Below are 16924 nucleotides of genomic sequence, written 5' to 3'. Positions count from 1 at the left end.
ACATAGTCCCTCTCATAATTTTTTTCTTCTGTAAAAACTAATTGGAAATTCTTATTTAGTGCTTCACAAATATCTTTCTCTTGTGTATAAGTGATTCCCTCGTCCGTAATGGATTGTATTATATCTTTTACTTTAGTTTTACTTCTGATATAGCTGTAAAACAGCTTTGGTTGATCACTACTTATATTTATTATATCCTCCTCAAACTGTTTTTGGGCTTCCCTCCTTATTCTTGTATAGTCGTTTCTTGCCTGTTTGTAATTATTATACGCCCTTTCACTATTGTATCTTCTGTATCTATTCCACAACAAATCTCTTCTTTCTTTTGATTTTTTACATTCTGTATTGAACCATTTCTGTATTTTCTTATCTGCTTCTTTGTGCTGTGGGTTGTACTTCTGGACTCCTATTTCATAAAATTCACAAAATTTTTTATATAGAGCATTTAAATCTTGTCCTCTAAGCTCATTTTCCCAATCAACTTCTAAGAAATACTTCTTTAGGTCTTGATAATTTCCCTTTTCATAGTTTAGGCTCTTTTTGTAACTATCATTGCTGTTTACTATGTCATATGCTATCCTGAAGTTATAATTTAGTACTGCATGATCGCTTTTGCCGAGTGGAGGGTGATATATTAAACTGTCAATATCATTTTCTTGCCTTGTAAATATTAGATCTAGCACTGAAGGTACATCAAGTCCTCTTTTTCTGGTGGTTTCCCTCACATGTTGCATTAAGAAAAACTCTTGTACGAGATCCAGGAGCTTTTGATCCCAACAGCTTTCTTGGCTATTTATATCTAGAGTATTCAAATTTATATTTGTATTGAAGTCCCCAGTTAGTATAATTCTTCCCGATTTCTCTTCCATTTTATGTAGCAATGATCTTACTCTCTGAATTGTACTCTCTGCCAGGTCCTCATATTCGTCTCTTTCCCATGTGTTTGATCTGGGTGGCATGTACAAATTGGCTACAATTACTTTACCTTCAGATGTGTCGATCTCTACTGGAATCAGTTCTACTTGTGATGGTATATCTAGTTTTATTTCCTTGACTTTTATATTTTTCTTAGTTAATATTATAATTCCTCCTCCTTTTTTAAAATATCTGTCTCTTCTCCATATATTGTATTTCTCTAAGTTTAGTATGTCATTTGATATCCTTGGTATTAATTTTGTTTCAGTTAGGCATATTATTTGTGGTTCATTTTCTCTGACATAATCATTCATCTCTAGTAATTTAGATACCATTCCATCCACATTTGAGTACATCAACTTTATCATCTTGTTTATATCCTTGTCATGACATGGTTCTACTATCTTCCTCCTTTTTCTTCCATCCTGTTTGTGTACCACTTTCGTACCTGCAATCCTATTACTTTGTAAAAAAAAATTTCTTCTTCTCCTCTTCTGATCTTCCCTCATTTTTTGTTTTTGCTTCCTCCCTTTTCTCTTTCAGTAATTCCAGTTCCTCTTGTGTTAGGCATCTTTTTATCCATACATTTTTGAACTCCTCTTTCTCCTTAAGATTCTTTGCATTTTTTAGTATCTCTTCCACAGTGTTTACACTCTGGAAAGTCACCTTTAGAGGTCTTGTCTTGCTTTTCTCGTATTTCCCTAACCTTTTGTGTTCCTCTATGCCTTTACTACAGATTTCCTCTGATACTTCTTTCAGTAAGCTCATTACATTTGCCATCTCCTTTTTGTCTCTTGTGATCTTGTTTTTAACTTCATCCTCTTCTATACCAGTGATTACTATTGATTTGTTTTTCTCTACTGAATTTCTGACTAACTTTGGATTGTTTTGGATTATTCTTTTCACCTCCTTTTTAATGCTTTTTTCCTCCACCCTTGTTTCTAAATCTTTCTTTACTTTCACCATTTCAGCATACGTGGTTTCTACATCATTTTTGTAGCTTTGCACAGCTTCATTTACTTGTGTTATCTTCTCCTCAATATCACTGCTCTGGTCAATAAGACTGCTAACTTGCCTAATTGTCTCTGTGTCATTTTTGAACTCTTCCATAACACTCTCGTGATTGACTACCGTATTTGCCATTTCACTCATTTTCTTCCTAAGTGTACTCAATTCCATGGTTAGTTCACTGGTGGTTGTGTCTTTCTTATTGGCCTCCCTTCCTAGTTTTTCTATTTCTTCCTTTTGCAAGTGCATCTGCTTCTTTATTTCATCAATTTCATTTTTGAAAGCCATTTCTAGTTTGTTTACACGTTCAACCAGTCTATTGTGGGTCTCTACTTCAACCAGTTCTTGGTAGAAATCATTATTTTGCTTTTTACCTTTATCCCTTTTCTTTTCCAAATTTGTTTTACTAAAGTATGTATCCATTTTGCAATACTTAAAGTGCAAAGCATATACTTACAATCTCCGTCTTGTTGTAGTCTAAACAAACCTCAGAGATGACTCAGTGTATTCTTTCGTCTTGGTTCTATTTCCTTTTTTTACAAGTCTTGTTGAAACTTATTATTTTTTTCCTTTTTATAATGAACAATCATTTAGTCTAACCTGGTACTGAGCTTGACTCATACAAAGATACTATTTAGGTAATGCCACTGGCCGTGATGATTTGGTACGGAGCGCCGGTGTCACACGTCCGCCTAGATTGAATCCCTGTGTGTGTGTGTGTGTGTGTGTGTGTGTGTGTTGCCAAAATATCTCGAAAAGTTGTGGACGAATTTTAACCAAACCTTCAGGAATGAGCAGCTATATGCATGTGCAGAAGCCTAGTACTTTTGGTAAGGATTTGATCAAAGTCGACCGAATGCCAGCAGCCATGAATCTTTTCATATGTACTGGCTTTTGTGAAATGCAGTGACTGAATTCCCTAGAGTTTTGCGAGTTTTCCTCAAATTTAGTTTTTAGGTGGCTTTTACCTTAGCCAACAGTATATTTTGGCGGGCTGCATTTGGCTCTCAAATGTTTGTTTTTCTTTTTGTTTTTTTCCTTTTTCTGTGTCCTTCTTGGTGTTGAGCTTCTCCTTGAATATGGGACAGGCCATTGCATGCTTACTATGGTTAGCCTGGTCATTGTTCGCCCTTATGCGGATTGAGCAAGCTTTGTGGTGACCAGTTTCCCCCCACTCTGAACACATACTTTCCTGGATATTGCAGTTTTTGCCTAGTGATCATCTTTTGCATATCATTTAGAGCAGGTCAGAAGACTGATATACTTTTCCTCTTGACACTGCTCACGCATTACATACTGTTGTAAGCCTGGAGCCCACTTAGTATTTTCTTTGCATTTGTTGTTTCTTTGGATCTTATTTAAGCATATATTCGCAAGAGTAAGAGTATTTCTACTTCCCCTACTTGTAGCCAGTTATTATGCTCTTAGATTTCCTCTTGTATTTCTTCATCAGAGTGTTGTCCAATGTGCTTATCTAGCCATTTCACAAATACTGTCTTTTCTTGTCATTAGTTCATGGGGTGGTAATGTATCAACACCTGCCATAGCAAATTATATCAACTCATATTTCAGGAGTCGAAACACTATTATCACTTCTACAGGTGGCTTTAAAGCCATCTCGAGTGTTAAAGAATTTGGACAAAACTACATTAAACTTTTCAAAATGAAAGACTGGTGATTCTGTGAATCAAAATGTCTTTATTCATGTTAGTAATGCGCGGTATTATTTTGGACATCTTCATTTCTGTTTTTACATGCTGCACTTTCACCATCCCTATCCGAGCAAGCAACTCCCACCAGCAAACTTACCTATAACTCGACCCTATCAGAGTGGAATGCCACCCCAGTCGCCTTCAATAACCACCCCTATTAATGGGCCCATCCTCCCTCGTGTATACTGTACACCTAATTGAGAAAAATAATCGGAGTTCGGCTTCTTACTACAGCTGGGAAGTGTTAGTGGCGGTGGTGCTAGCAGGAGTGTGTAAAAGAATAACAAAGTCCAGTGTGTAGCAAGAGGACGAGATACTATGTCGTTAAATTAATAGTCGGACAAGGGTTTAAAAAAAAAAAAAAAAAAAAAAAAAGAGAACAGAGTCGATCAAGTGGTCCAAAAATCCAAAAGAAATGGCATATACGGGTGTTACATATACTATACAAGCAGAGATAAGGCAAGTGACCAATAGGAGGCGAGTGGCGTCCAGCCATTGAGAGCAGCCAGGATTTCAGATGTGAATTGATGTCATCAGTCCCGATCCTTGTACCATCAGAGGTGGAGCAGGCTGCAAGGACAGAATCTTTGCCAAATTTTTTGCTTGTAGGTTCATGGCTGGGACTCTATCATTGATGAGATGATGAGGCCTTCTAATATCTGTAGGTGTCTTGTGACGGGGTTTTCATCCATTATTGTCTGGTTAGGTGGGTTTTATGACACTATTTGGCGTGTGTTTTGGGCATACTATTCTGGAGGTGAAGATTAATTCTTCTGGTGAGTTTTGTGATCGAGTATCCAATATTTAAAGAGGGTTGGGACTCAGAGTTATCTAGTTTGCAGGTGTTTTTGTACACAAGATGATCCTTTTGCAGGTCTTACGTTTGTTTAGTTGTGCTCCTTCTGAGCAGTCATGAAGTTTTCTTATTTTTTTAATATATGACGAGATTGGCGGTATTTGGGGGTTAGACGATTTCACGTATAATTTGATTATCCGTTTCAGTACCATCTCTTCTGTGTTTAATTCTATATGCATATGGGCTTTGTATGGTAATTTTATGCACTGGCCATCTTGACTGGGTCTGTTCTCATTTCCTTGGTACCATTTCTCTAACTCTTTTTACCTGTTATATCATTGATATCCAGGTTGGTGTGTCCATTGTTGAAAAGCACTTACGTAGCCCTTTCAGTTTCCTGATGGGGGGGGGGGTATTTCAGTTGGTCGAGTGGTTTAATGCTCTCCTGATGTACGGCTTGATGGTGGAATCCTTATTTCATTGATGTATGTGGATATACAGCAGGTTTATTGGTAACTCTGAATACTTCCTTCTCGATCATTCCAAACAGACCTTCAGGACGCCCAGTGAAGATCGAACGAATGCAGTCTTCAACAAGAGGCCTCTGAAGAGATCAATATTACCCTGCAAGAAGAACTGGGCACCATCAACGTATCACTGAGAACAAGACCCACAAATAACTTATCCACTTTAACGAAGGACAACTATAGTTCCCTGACAACACTATCGGCTATCTCAACCTCACAAACAAGACGCTATCAGAGTATCAAGAGGAGCTGCCTAACCTGGAGCTTAATTGCTAGTTCCGTCCAAACCAAGGCCATGGCATAAGTGCCTGGAAACTGAAATTCTCCTGGACGACATTCACCAGCTCACCAATAGAAGAAAATTCAAGAGCGGTGAAGGACTCCATGCTGAGCTTCTGAGAGGCGAAAAAAAGCAGGAAATACAAAAATAACATACTTCTGGGGAGACACATACAGAAAGTCAAGCAACTGGAGCAACTGAAAGAAGACACGGAAATCACGAACTGCCTTGCTGGAAAAGTGGCCAAATACGTTCTTCTCTGCACTGATTATAAAACAAAGAACACAGAAGAGACCTCTTCTATGCGATGCAAGCGATGGGAGGACCAGTGTTGGGTTGAGACAACTTGGAGGTAACTGGGTGATATACAGTAGTATTTTGTTTGTCTTTCATACAAAGTCGTTGGGACTTTAGGCTATCTTGAGCTGTTTTAAATCGCAGGGAGAAATATCAAACAACCTTCGACTGATCCAGGACTATCAAAATTTTTATTCAGTTACGACAAGAGATATAATATTCCTCAAGCGCTTTATAAGCCCATGGGGTAACATATGCCCCTCTTGTTTCAACAAATATTAATTAAAAACTACTACGAGTCACAAGCAGAGAGGAGTAATGACAGTCATTAATGATCGTAAGTAGGCAGTCAAGGAAACCCTGCATGGTCACAATGAGCAGGGAGTTGAAACAAGATGCAGCTTCAGCTATGATGACTGAACATTTAGATGAACCGTCAACGAGTGTAACTTTTTTTTTCTTTTGCCAGTTTTCACACACACACACACACACACACACACACACACACACACACACACACACACACACACACACACACAGGTGCGGGGGAGGGATGGGAGGGACACAGCAGCATTTATAATACAGATAAGAAATGTAGAGCGTTCTGAAAAATATGGAATTAGCAACTCTATTGCTAACTGGTATGGTGTCACATAGAAAGCATACATGATTAGGCCGAAGAAAATTATGTGACTGAGTTTGATTGCAGGAGGGAGGGTGGAAAGTTAAGATTACTTGATACAGTAAATATGTGACAAAGCAAGTAATACACGATGACAATGGAGAAAATGAAAGATAGAAGTAGATGAATGAAGTGTGCATGGAAGTTCATATGACAAGGGTTACATCCCTTTCTTAAGCTTCAGCTTCAGGTGAAGCTGGGGAGAGTAGACTGACTTGCCCAGCGGAGTGAAGTCAGAAATTCAAAGACTTACAAAGTACATGGTTAGAGAATGGATATATGGTCTCTTCCTTTTAGTTCTCTAATAAGAGTATCGTCTTCATTTTTCATTTTTTGATTTATGGATATTGTTCATCCCGTTTTATTCCGGAGGGGGGGGGGGGAAGATGAGCTAAAACGAGATAAAACGATGAATGATGAAAATGATTCCACTAACTACATAATGTTCAGCTGCAGAATCTTCCAAAAAGAAAACGGTTATTTATAATGCAAAGAATATGAAAACGTATTATTGGGAAATGCATCACCTATGCCTGTGGAGAGTTTCCTGACGACTGCCACTGTGATTAGGTTCCTGGTAGAGAGGACAGAAATGCCAGCACCCCAGACCACTGACGCCATCAACTTGATCACATAAGGCACTGCCGAATTCACTCCATTCTGTTAATTGCAAAGAATGTTAGTTTCTAGTATCCCAGTGGTTGAGAAAATATTTAATTTCTAGCAATATTCAAACACACAGGTTTTTTCATGGTCATCTTGCTTTGGCTATTCATTACCTTTTGCCCCTTGGCTTCCCACCTACATACTACTCCAGGACATGGTAGATAGTGGACACAACACAGATCTCATACGCAAACCCAGACACAGACTTTGGTGTCCTTAGTGGCGAAATTTTTCATGAGTAGATCTGAGAGAGCTCAGGTGAAAATATTTCCTCTCTTTGGTCTCGTAGCTCACCATTCCCTTCCAATACATGTTCCAACTGTTATCATCACTCACCCAATCTTTCATGGCCACAGTTTTGTTATAATATGAGCTGTGTACTCTCCCTCCACTTTCTTTCCAGAATCAACGTAAACCTACTCCTGCCATATTTTTCATAATTGTTCTTAACCTTTCTACCACCCTCACCCCGAATTAATCTCTTCTGCCTAAAGGATTTTCATCACTGAGGCGAAGCAGGATGTTATGATTTTCAGCAACTCGCCCAATACTGCTGCGCGAGATTAAGCCTGTCTGTCTGTGTGTCTGTGCCTTAACTCTTCCTAGACTATTTGATGGCTACATATGAAATATCCCAGGTGTATTCGTCAGGCTCCTCCAAAGGTCTTCCACTATACACGATTTTCCAACCATAATTGTAAGGTGGGTGTGCCCCTCACCAAATTATATATTCTCAGAAATTGTGAAAGGGGTGCAGATATAGCTCTGATATTTAAATACATGTTGAACAATGGACTTTCATCTGTGATATGATATTTCGGGAGAGTGACCCCGCCAGTGGTCAGCCTCCTCCAAAAAATGAAAAGGATCAGACATAGGGGAAAGAGAGCACGTGGGGTTCAACGACATTTCTCAAGTTACTTCGTCTGGTTCCAAGATAATTTTTCCAGTTATATCAAGTTTTCCACCATTACCTTTATGAGTGCAAGCCCTAATCCAACACTTATAAACAGGGGAAGGAGGACAGATATTGCATTGTAAAATGGACTGCCATCTGCTAAATAATTATAATACACTTCTACTACTACTACTACTACAACTACTACTACCACCACCACCACAACAGCAACATCTACTACTACTACTACTACTACTACTACTACTACTGCTGCTGCTGCTGCTGCCGCTGCTGCTGCTGCAACGACTCACTGAGTGCATCCAAAGATATCACTCCTTCACATATGCCACCACTGCAGTCAAGGGGCTTTTACAACGGGATGGTAGCTTCTTTTATGGCGCAGTAATATCATTTTGTAATTCTCTCAATTCGGTATGTACTTCGCAGGATTAGATATGCAGTTTTCATGTTTTTTTCTGAATGCATAGGAAAGAAAAATGCACATTTGCTTTATTTATACATCCTCGTTATTATCAGCCCCAGTGGAATGACTCCCCAAAACATGAACAAGTAGCCTCATTTCCTAAAATTCAGTCCATTAGATATCCTATGTTATGGCCTGCACCGTAAGTTTTAAACCATACATAACCAGGTCCCGTTTATTAATAGTTTATATACCATCCATAGCCGATGCCCACTGATTTTTCCTTTACCCAGATCAGTTCACTTCTTGGCTACTGTACATCAGTGATAACAAGCCATCGCCTATAAACTACTTCCGTCGATTTTGATCTGTGACATACAAACTCCTGGTCACTCAGACATATAATCCTTTCCTCCTAGCCCTCTGTCATCCATTCCCTTCACTCCTTTGCTGCTCCATCGTCCACCTTAAACGTTCTTTTCGTTTTTCGAAAAAAACTTACATCATCCCTTGAATCCGGTATCATTTTAAAAATGTATTCTTGTTACTTCAGTATGTTTTAATTAACTTAAAAAAGGTGTAGGTTTGTACTGAAAGTTGTATCTAGCCTGTCCAGTAAAAAAAAAAAAAAAAAAAAATCTACGGATGTGAATAAAGTTGTCTGGAAATACATGCCTGGCCTCAAGAGATTACCTGCTTCCCTGACGTATAATCTTCCTATTCCAACTTTCCTTTACCATTTTTTCCACTTTCAGCCTTTCACTCATATAAAATTGTCTCTTGCCTTACGACGCACAGTGGTCCCAAACTGCCAGTTCGTGGCAAAATAGAGGTAATGATAAATCCTCGTAATGAAACTGAGGAGCTTATAATTATACATTTGAGATAATTTTCCATATTTTTCGCAGGAATATTTCCTCATGATAAGGACGTACAGCACAATAAATAAATTCTCATTATAAGAAAAACTATGATAAATGTGATAATCAACGTTGTACAGAGGTCTGCCTTTGGATACAATTATACTTTCCACTACCTTTCACCTATGTCAGCTGTATAAATTTCCCATCTGAAAAGAAAATATATATATTTTTTAGATTGAGTTTAATCCATATACATGTAGATCGGGACGTGTTGATGGGTGAAATAGTTAAAAAAAACTGGAGTGTAAATATATATGAACAATATATGCAAAAATTTGCTACTCATGTCTACCACTTACGAAATCAGAGCATTTTCCCCTAACACGTTCTTTCAATTAGCCAATGTCATAGTTAAAATGTACCAATAGCCAGCCCGTTTTACTGTGACGCCGATGCTACTGTCAGCACAACCCACAGTCAAGGATTCCCGCATCAACACGTATTTAAAACAGGGTACGGTGTCCTCAATATTATGATTTTATACCATAACAATGATAGAAATGATTGAAAATGGATATGTGATATGATAATTTCTGTGACACTATACAGTCATCATCATCATCATCATCCGGACCTCCTTGCCCACCCAAGGGCAGCGTGAGGAGTAGCAACGTCCAGATACCAAAAGTTTGCCCAAATCAATGGGCAACGCTTCTATTCACTCATCATTCAAGCCCTCGAAATCCTGGCTCCATCAGATAGGCCAAAAATTTCACCAACTGTAGCGTCACTTATACCATTCTGATAGAGTCAATTCGAACGCTGTCACGTTAAAAAGGGTGCCAAATCCCCTTTTATGCACTTCTTACAACATTCATCCAGCCAGCTCGGTCTCTTGCCAGTCCCTTGGCCTCACCAGCTTCTATACCTCTCTTCCCCACACTCTCATCCACCATCTCCCTCCACCATCTTATTGGCCTACCTCTCGTCGTCCATCCTTCAGTTTCGCTTAGATATAACTTTTTCACTACTCTATTGTCATCCATTCTCTCCACATGACCAAAACATCTCAGCACTCACTTCTATTCTGGTGTCCACAGACTTCCTCACTCCACATCTTTCACGAATCATATTATTCCGTATCATATCCACTCTCTGTACTCCACATACATTCCTCAGTAGTCAGATCTCCACTGCTCCTACTCTTGACTTTTCATTTTCGTACCACACCATAATCTAACATTCGTATACTAAAGTTCGCACTAACACTCCTTCATGTAAGCCTAGCACAGCTGCAACACTGAAGCCTCTGTTTCTTATCAAGGCCTTCATAGCACCAGCTACTTTATTTCCTTGTGTCACTCTACTTTCCACTTCTTTTCTATCAATGTTCCCAGGTATTTGAACTCTCTCTCCAATTCCAGTCTCTCCATTCACCGTAACATCACACTGGGAGTCATCTTCTCTCTCATTAACCATCACTTTGCTCTTTTCTACATTTACTCGCAAGGCACGGCACTCACAGACATCTACAAAACTCTGCACTAGTCTATCAATCTCTTGTCCGGTATTTGCAAGTTGCACTGCATCATCAGTATACAGCAAACTTGAGGTATTCCATAAATCACCATTCATCACCAATGCCATCCCGCTCTCCATTACTCGTGTTTTTACTTCTCTCATCACCCCATCTATATATACTGTATATATATTGAATAACCATGGGGGCATCACACAACCTTGTCGCACCCCTACATTGATCGTGAACCATTCACCTAGATGCCCATTCACCCTTACACATGGCTCACTACCGTCATAAAAACTCTTGACGGCACCTGGAGCTTACCATCTACAATATAAAGTATCGGCAGATAAATGAGAAATGTGATGGTAAACACAAGTTTTGTGAAAAAAAATACATATCAAGTGAAGATGTCCACGGGGTGGAAAGCTAAATCATGCCCGAAAGCCAAAGAGAAAACTGCAGATCTTTAATCATATTATAGTGCTTACTCTTTGGTCTTCAGGCGCAATTCGACATTCCAGCCTGTGGACGCCTTCACTTAATCAGTGTTGGAGGTTAAAAAAAAAAAAAGATGGTAAAAAGCAACAATATGGTTAATATTAAATAATTCCTCAAAAATTGATGGTAGCAGGTAAGAATTTGACAATAATGGATACTTCACAAAACGTTTTGGTGCCGTGTAACATTCAAAGCTAAAAAAAAAAAAAAAATCACGAAAAATGATGGTAACCAGTTAGGATTTGGGCAATAGTTAAAATTACAGCAAATAGTGATAGTAGCAACTAACATTTTGATCAACTGTAGATTTTTCGGCAACGAATGATGATAGATAGTAACAAAGTTATCAGTATTAAAATTTCCACAAAAAATGATGGAAGCAAGTAACAATTTGTCAATGTTAGAAAATCCAGAAAAAAAATATGGTACCAAATAACATTCAACTCATTTAAACAAATATCCACATACAGTGATAGTAGTATGGGGTACCAAATCCATTTTTACAAATTTTCACACACAAAAATATGATACTATGATACAGAATTTATTTTCAGGACACTGCAAGTGAATTTTGTGACTGTAGTAAGTGAATCGCGGCCGAAGGCGACGATTCATTAATAGCTAGTTACTCCTTTATTAAAAACTGAACGCATAAAAAACAAAGAAAAATTATTAATTGAAAAGTTTTATAACTGTACAATAATATTTTAATCCCGGTTATAATATCATTGTGGTGTCTTTAGTATGGTTCCCTTTTAGATGGTAAAACTGACAAGAAAGGGTGTTCTCCACAAGTACTTCTCCATGAAAGAAACACACATCATCATCATCATCATCATCATCATCCGGACCTCCTTTTCCACCCAAGGGCAGGGTGGGGAGTAGGAGTGTCCAAACAGCCCAAATTTGCCCAGTCCAATGGGCCACGCTTCCGTTCACTTATCAGTCAAGCCCCCGGAATCCTGGCTCTATCGGATATGCCAAAAACATTCACCACGTTCTGCAGCTTCACATAAATGTATCCGATTGAGTCAATCCGGACGCTGCCACGCTAAAAAGGGGTGCCAAAATCCATGATCATACACTTCTCACAACATTCATCCAGCCAGCTCGACCTCTTGTCAGTTCCCTAGCCTCACCAACTTCCAAACCCCTCTTCCTCACACACTATTCCACCATATCTCTCCACCCTCTCTTTGGCATAACTCGCCTCCTCCCTCCTTCAAATTCGCTCAGATAGTCCTCTTTCACCACTCAATTGTTATCCATTCTCTCCACATGACCATACCATCTCAGTACACTTTCTTCGATTCTGGTGTGCACCGACTTCCTCACTCCACATCTTTCACGGATCACATTATCTCGTATCCTATCCACCCTCTGTACTCCACATGCAGTCCCATCTCCACTGCTCTTACTCTTGACTTTTCAGTTTCATGCCACACCATAGTCTCACATCCATATGTTAAAGTTGGCACTAACACTCCTTCACGTAAGCCTCGTGCAGCTGCAACACTCAAGCCTCTGTTTCTTATCAAGGTCTTCATTGCACCAGCTACTTTTCTTCCTTGTGTCACTCTACTTTCAACTTCTTTTGCACATTTTCCTCTCTTTTCTGTCACTGTACCCGGGTATTTGAACTCTCTCACCAATTCCAGTCTTTCTCCATTCACTGTAACATCACACTGGGAGTCACCTTCTCTCTCAATAATCATCACTTTACTCTCTTCTACATTTACTCTCAAGGCACGACGCTCATAGACATCAGCAAAACTCTGCACTAGCCTACCAAGTTCTTGTGCGGTACTTGCAAGCAGTACTGCATTATCAGCATACAACAAATTTAAGATATTCCATCCATCACCAGTCATTACCAACGCCATCTCTCTCTCTCTCTCTCTCTCTCTCTCTCTCTCTCTCTCTCTCTCTCTCTCTCTCTCTCTCTCTCTCTCTCTCTCTCTCTCTCTCTCTCTCTCTCTCTCCAATACTCGTGTTTTTACTTCTCTCATCACCCCATCAATATATATATTGAACAACCATGGGGACATCACACAACCTTATCGCACGCCCACACCAATCGTGAACCATTCACTTACTGTAGATGCCCATTAACCCTTACACATGCTTTGCTACCATCATAGAAACTCTTGACATCACCTTGCAGCTTACCATTTACACCGTACATCCGTAAAATTTTCCACAATCCCTCTCTGTCTACTTTGTCGTATGCTTTTTTCCAGATTTATGAATGCCATAAACACATTATGGTCCTTCTCACAAGCCTTCTCTGCTATCAGTCTCACTGCAAATACTTGATCCACACAACCTTTGCCACTCCTAAAGCCACCCTGTTCATCACTACCTAGGACTTCTGATATATTTCTTACTTTATGATAGTTCTTCCATATACCTTCCCTACCACACTCAATAAAAGTATGCCACAATAAATCTTGCACCTACTTTGCTCACCTTTATTTTTGTACAGGGGTACAATCACAGCCTTTTTCCACTCTGCAGGCACAGTTTCACTCATCCATGCCTTCTTACATATCTCCAACAAGCACTTCATTCCACTATTTCCACTACACTTAAGCATCTCTGCATACACCTCATGAACCCCGGCTGCTTTCCCATTTTTCAGCCGCTTCACAGCACTTTTCACCTGTGCAAGTGTCACGTCTCGTGGCACTGCATTCCTTCTCTGCACATCCCCCAAACCAAACATCTTTGCAGCCATTTTGCTCTCTCTATTCCCATTCATCAGGCTTTCAAAATATTCTTTCCCTCTGGTCCTTACTTCATCCCCATGGGTTAATAATCTACCACATACATTCTTCACACCATCACATTTCTTTCCACATTCATTTGTACATCTCCGCACCTCTTTTCAGAATAACTTCCTATTTTTAGAGTAGTTTGCATTCATTTTTCTTCCCAGATCATCATTTACCTTCTTCTTTTTCCTCTTCAGTAGTCTCTTTACGTGATCCTTGCTCTCAATATACTCAGTTCTTATTTCAACTGAACCCCTATCCTGTAACCACTTTAGCCACTTCTTCCTCTTTTCCTCCACCGCTCCCTTAACCTCCTCGTCCCACCATGTTGTACCTTTCTTCTTTGTTGTTACTCTTGCCACACCACACACCACTTTAGCATTCCTAATTAACCAATCCTTGTATGTATTCCACAGGCTGTCCAGATTCATTTCATTCCAATTCACTGATTCTAACGCCTCCTCTAGTTTCGTCCTGTAATCATCTGCCATTTCTTTAATCCTCGGCTTCTCAATTTTCAGTCTTTCTCCCTAACTGCTCCTTTCTCTCCTGATCCACCTTACTCCTCTCATCTTGATCTTGCATACCACAATCATATGATCTGACAGACTTCCACATCGTCCTCTCACGGCCTTCGTATCAGTAACCATTCCCATCATCGACCTCTACGAGCACGTAATCAATCAGGCTTCTTTCAACATGATCCCCGTTTCCTCGATACCATGTATATTTATGTGCATCTTTATGTTTGAAATACGAGTAACAAATGCACAACCTCCTCTCCTGACACATATCCTTTAGTCGCTTCCCATTATCATTTTTTCCTGATATACTCCATAACAACCCATTATGTCATCCTCAGGACCAGTGCCTACTCCTCCATTCATATCCCCCATTATGATCACCTCGTAGCTCCTGGGCATTTCTCCCACTACTTCATCCAGCTCATCCCAAAATTTGTCTTTCTTTTTCTCACTCCTGTCCTCACACGGTGCATATGCTACAATCACTGGCACTTTCACACACCTATAAACACACACCTATAAATAAGCAGTCACAAAATCCCTAACAGAGTACCAGTAGAAATTTTACCATTATATATATATATATATATATATATATATATATATATATATATATATATATATATATATATATATATATATATATATATATATATATATATATATTTGGATAATGAAAACTTCAGAGATTACAGGGACTGATCAAGAGATTCTCAGTACTACTTGTCCCACTGAACTCTGGATATGACATTGATTGTGAAGAATATAATAAGTATGATGCTGACACTGCCCGGCTGTATATATATTTATATGGCTAGTTTTATAGGCCTGTGTCTGTTCATAAAATGTTGATGCATTCCTCTCATGTCATTGAGAATATCTGCCTTCCCATCGGACAAGCATCTGAAGATGCCATTGAAGCCAGATACAAGGATGTGAGAAACATGCGACTAGGCCATATATAAGACTTTCAGAGTACCAGTCAACACAGACTTTACTTATTGGTTTCTTGAATCATCTGATCCCTTAGTAGCATGCCGAAAAAAGATACATTAAACCAGAAAAATCTCTCTCTCACCTGAAGTGATTGCAGTTATGAGAGAGCCACACATATATGTTGGTGATGACGATGATGATGATTAACGGTAATGAAAGGAAAGGAGGCAATTGGTATTTTTAAAATAAATATATTTGGTATCTTTACTCTATATCGAACAAAAGTAATTAAGCATTTTGATATTTTCCTTTCTTACCCAACTGTACGATGATAATGCAAAAGTAATGAGGTGTCCTGAATCACACTGGAATTTAATTAAAGAATTATCTAAAACAGTGTTTCTCAAACTTTTACTTCACTTCTTACTTGTGGGGATCATAACATCCTCGTGGCCCCCCTTCATTTTTCTCTCAAGCCCCTGGCAAATAATAATGAAAAAAAAAAAAGGTCCTCTCCACTCATTTTAATGTTTCCATTTATGTCAGAGTGCATATTTTGTTACATATCAGTGGGATGGATGACATTGTTCGCTTTCAGTCAGGCGACTGATACGAAATTGTGTTACTGAAAACACACATCTCATACGTGGCTCCACATCCAACGGGTTTTGGCTTATTACTTTTTGTGTAGACGGGTGGAGAAACTAGATTCACATAAATGCGTTGTGGAAAATGGCAAGAGGACTCTACTGTAAGTGCAATTACACAGAGACACTCTGATTTACTATTGACACTAGCCCGCCATGGCCCCCTTAAAACCTGCCGTGTTCCCCTTGGGGGCCATGCCTCCTAGTTTGAGAACCAGTGATCAAAAAGGTAATGTGTAACAAGTGGTTTGGAATCCATAGGGTTCTTACCACAAAAATCATGCGTTGGACCAGTGTACTACAGCCTCATTTATGCTTGTTGGTACTTTGAGAAGAGTGGCAATCCCAACTCTTCTTTATAACCGTCTGGTAAGAGTTCCAGATGTCTGTGTTTTCGCTGCACACGAACACATGGAGTTATTCCACAATGACTCTTTCACATGCAATCACTGAGTGGGGAAACGCCAACCATATTTCTTAGGACTGGAGAACTTCATTCCCATATGGATGATTGAAAACAAAAATACTTTTATGGCTTGTCGGTGGTTCTTGAAAGAGCATACATATGCTGACACTAAGATCACAAATCAAAGTCCAATAGCAGCCTACCTTTCCTAGATATAGTGGGATTCTAAACTGGATTATCAGGATTAACAGCTAAGTATTATGACCGTTTGGGTTCACACCATTTCTTTTTGCATCAACTGCATCCTTTGTTTTACACCACCTTTAACTCTCTTATTCTTCAGTCTCGTTCTATACCGATATATATATATATATATATATATATATATATATATATATATATATATATATATATATATATATATATATATATCTCTCTCTTTGAATATCCCACATAATACGTCCTTTGTTATTCTCAGTGATTTTTGCACTTCAGTATTTTCATCTGCATTTGGTCTAATTAGCCTCACCGTAGCCAATTAACGTC

At 39.0% G+C, this 16924-nt stretch overlaps 1 pseudogene; it reads right to left on the bottom strand.

Moving 5' to 3' along the window:
• The window catches only part of LOC145405332 (sialin-like), a 356107-nt pseudogene that overhangs the window by 79931 nt on the left and 259252 nt on the right, over positions 1 to 16924 (bottom strand).

Source organism: Coenobita brevimanus, chromosome 66, assembly GCF_032717465.1.
Source record: "Coenobita brevimanus isolate Jiangsu-jjx chromosome 66, ASM3271746v2, whole genome shotgun sequence".
NCBI lineage: Eukaryota > Metazoa > Arthropoda > Malacostraca > Decapoda > Coenobitidae > Coenobita > Coenobita brevimanus.
This window is presented reverse-complemented; position numbering and strand designations above follow the sequence as displayed.